The following is a 4,178-nucleotide window of genomic DNA, read 5'->3' on the forward strand; positions in this document are numbered from 1 at the left end:
TAAATGTCTGTCCTCCATCACAAGGCATCTCTGGCCAAAGCGTCGCCTCTCATTGTATTATGGGTAGCCTTTAATCGTGGAGTTTGTATCAACATTTAAAAAAAAAAAAAAAGTATAAAATGAAAAAGAAAGCATAGCTTGTGTAGAAGCGTGCCACTCTTTGAATCTTACCTTAAAGCATTGACAAAACTAAAGCCTCTTGGAAAGTTTAGTGAAATGGTGCACAATCAGGAAAGAACTTGTAGATGGCACCAGGAGAGGTTAGGGACGATGTATTTAAGAGTGGCTTAAGTACAAATTTCTGTCAAATTTTAGGAACGGTTAAATGAGTAATGATAGGTTCAATCATAGATGTACAAATACTGCATACTTCTTTTAAAAAGGAATGTATCCAATGTTAAAAAATAGTTTTTTTTATGTGGATATTATATTTATTTATTTTTTTAAAATGAGTGCGCAATACTTATGCACTTTATGACTGTAAATATCATTTCGCCGCACTCTTTTTAAAATAATGAGTAATATAAGATCACATAAAAAATTTAATTTTTTAATTCACTCTTTTTCAAAATAAATGTGCGGCATTTGCATAATTTATGACTGTATCATTACTTGCACTGAGAATTGCTATATTTGGATACACAAAAAATCTCATCTCATTTCATCTCATTATTACAACTTTTTCAAATTTTCATATAAAAATATAATAAATAATTTAATTTTTTCAAATTTTAAAATAAAAATAATATTAAAAAATTATATTTAAAAATATTTTATTCAACTTTAAACAATAACATGATATGAAGTATGTATCCCAACCCACCTTACTTTCCTCCGAAGCAAAAACAAAGCACTGTTGTAAAGAAAGAAAGAAAAGGGCTACATGCATGCATAGATCCCCCAAAATCTGGAACAAGACCTGAAATATTACAGTTCATAATTTTCCAATGGGAAAGCCTACAAAAAAGGGGTTGAATTTTGCCTTCACTTTCTTTGGTTAACAGCATAAGACTAAGAGATGCAGAAGCAATCACCATGGAGCCCTGAAAACTTGATGATCGACCTTATCTGTGGGCAGTGATCAGGGTTTCAATGAATCTCAGGCCGTCAAACTTTGGAGCAAACTTTTCGGTCGAAGATGACCTCTGATTTTCTCTAGTTTGTTTCAATTCAGCCTCCTAAAAAATCAAACGCAGAAATTTAATACAAACTTACTCTTGAAACTATGATTGGAAAAGAAAAAATAAACGCATCTTAGATATCAAACAGGTACTTGGGATTCATTTTACTGAAAGGAACTAAGAAATTGACAATTAAAAAAAAAAAAAACTGACCCAAAAATTAATCACTTATAAAAAGTTTTAAAACTGAGATAGGAGAGCCTCTGATTTTGGTAGAGAAACTAGATGGAAGGAAAGTTATTTGGTTGCCAAGAAAGCAGAGGAAAAAAAACAGAAGAAAATGTCGGGAATTATAAAGTCTTGGGCTACAGTTTGAAGTTTGAACTGGCAAAACAAGTCAAACCTCAATTTGACAGACATTTTCTGAGAAACCAAACAGGGCGGAACTCCAATAGAATAAGAAAAACCGGAGACATCCAAACCAGAAACAAAACAAAAGAGGAAAACAACACAGATATAATATTGAAGGTTTACCTGTTGAGTACTATTGGTGGAGTTCGAGGAAGAAGAAGAAGACGAAGAAGAGAAGGCTGTAGCAGAGGCTGCGGCCACCGAGGCAGCAAAGAGTCCTGGTTTCTTCATTGTCGGAGACGGAATTCCTAGTCCCGGGAAGATGGAAACAGTGTTCGAAAAGGAAAAAAAATGGCGCAGGAAAATGGGCGAGAAAGTGAGAGAAAGTTAGAGAGGCTTGGGTTGGGGGGTCGTTGACGACAAATTTAAGGAAGACTGCTACGGTACGTGTTGGTTTATATTCTGAGCATTTACGCGGCAACTACCCTGGCCATTTCGTTAGCAACTGGAGTTACGATTTTAACCCTTGAGGTTTTTCTTCGCAAAATTTCAGTCCACTATTATTAAAATCCCACTCTTTTAGGTGTATTTTAGATATCAAGTTATAATAAGATGAGTTAAATTAAGATAAAAGTTAAAAGTTAAATAAAGTATTATTAAAATATTATTATTATTTTTATAAGAAATGGACACTCATAATAGGCACATATTCATCTTCTAGTGGAGGTTATGAAGTGGTTCTTACACCACTTCATGAGGTTTGATGGCTCGTCATTAAGGACCAGTTGATGGTTAAGCTTAGAGTGGCTATTTACATAACAACTCCCCCATTTGGATGAGATACTTATCTCAAACAGAAAATCTCTCTCAAATAGTTCTCTCTAATCTCGACATTTAGGCTGTAAAATATGTGAGTGTTGCTCTGGTATTATCACGTAGCACACTCCATCATCGCCAAGAGGATTACGGATGAACAACGACAACGACAAAGAATCTATGGAACAACCGCACTAGATCTACGATTTACTAACAAGGTAATATCGCTTCTACTACGTATTTTGATCTAGTTTTTCTAACAGTTTTAAAATTTAAAAAAGTTGAATTGTTTATTATATTTTGTGTGAAAATTTAAAAAAATTATAATAATAAGATGAGACGAAACACTTCTAGTATCCAATTGGCATTTTTATGTGAATGGTTTATGTATAACTCTTCTTATTTAATTTAAAATTGATAGGTTTAGATTTTTTATATTTTATTTTAGATTTTAACTTTTAAAATGAAAAAGAAATATAAATATTAAGTTGATCTTAAAATAATTATTGAGAGAAATTTACTTAGCCAGTAAATATCATAATATAAACTTTATGTGTATATCTCTCACACTATAAACTCTAAATTTTGGACAAAATTATAGGGAATTATCATCGAAAGAAATTATTTATTTAGTAAAAAATATAGAATATTCTGATCATTTCATTTGTCAATCTAATCGATTTAAGTAAATAGAGATGATTATATTCTTTGAAAAGTTCAAGTCAAGCTACTGTAATTGAAATTTGTAAGAATAAACTATTTTTAACAACTATTTTAATAATATAACACATATCCACAAGGCACACACTTATAGCAGTGTTTCACTATTTTATTTTTTTTCTTTTATGCTAGGTGATAATTTATTTGAGATAAAATAAGCATTGTGATTATTTAATGAATATTTGTTACAAAATAATTTTAGAGCAGTGCTACTCTGCCGTTTGAGTAGTATTGTTCGGTGTTATCGTTAGTTGCAAAAGTTTTTTTTTTATTTATATTTTTTTAATATATTTAAATATTTTTAAAAAATAAAAAAAAATACATCAATACATTTAAAATAAAAAATAGATCAATACATTTAAAATAACTTTCTTTATTATTCAGTATAAAATATATATATATATATAACCGAACAGTATATTTGGGACGACATAGTAGTCTTTTTCATAAGAATAATGCTTAGAGCTCCCGCTAGAGCTCTAACATGTATTTTTATGTGTTTTTTTTAAAGTTATTTTTATAAATTTTTTTAAAAATTTTAAATATTTTTAAAAAATAAAAAAATTTATAATATTATTAAAAAATATTTTCTTAATTATGAAGTAAAATAAAAAATCATATTTTACTTCATGATTAAGAAATTATTTTTTAATGATTTTTTTTTACTTTTTAATTAAAGAAATGTTTTTAATGATGCTCTAAATTTATTTTATTTTTAAAAAATATTAAAAAAATTTATATAAAAAATAATTTAAAAAAAAACACATAAAAACACATGCTATACCTCGCAGGAGCTGTAGCATCATCCTTTTCATAATTTTAAGCGGCTTCCTTCAGTTTTCTGACAGAATTTAACAAAAAGAAAATCTTTATTTTTTCGTTAGGAAAGTTACAGAAGTTAGTGTCCCCACGACGATGTTTACAAAAAAAAAATAAAACCAATTAATGCCTGACACGTCTATGGTGGTAACGAGACCACGAAACCGCCACCAATTTCACAAGCTCCTGAATGATACACAGCTAACAGTAGACATTATTGGGAATAAAAATTCGGAGACTTATTTCCTACACTACATAAGTACATATTTATTATTTTTGTCTTTTTATTTAAATATATATATATTAATATATATTTAAATAAAATAATAAAAATAACAAATTACATGATAA

At 29.1% G+C, this 4,178-nt stretch overlaps 1 long non-coding RNA gene across 1 annotated transcript; it reads right to left on the reverse strand.

The window, feature by feature from the left end:
- Nucleotides 1–863: 863 nt before the first annotated feature.
- On the reverse strand, nucleotides 864–2,014 carry LOC121253676. Its single transcript, XR_005938429.1, has 2 exons — nucleotides 1,656–2,014; nucleotides 864–1,178 (listed from the first exon to the last, which is right to left on the reverse strand). It is a non-coding gene; the product is annotated as an uncharacterized LOC121253676 (long non-coding RNA).
- Between the last annotated feature and the right edge of the window lie 2,164 nt (nucleotides 2,015–4,178).

This window comes from Juglans microcarpa x Juglans regia, chromosome 2S (assembly GCF_004785595.1).
Source record: "Juglans microcarpa x Juglans regia isolate MS1-56 chromosome 2S, Jm3101_v1.0, whole genome shotgun sequence".
Taxonomy (NCBI): Eukaryota; Viridiplantae; Streptophyta; class Magnoliopsida; order Fagales; family Juglandaceae; genus Juglans; species Juglans microcarpa x Juglans regia.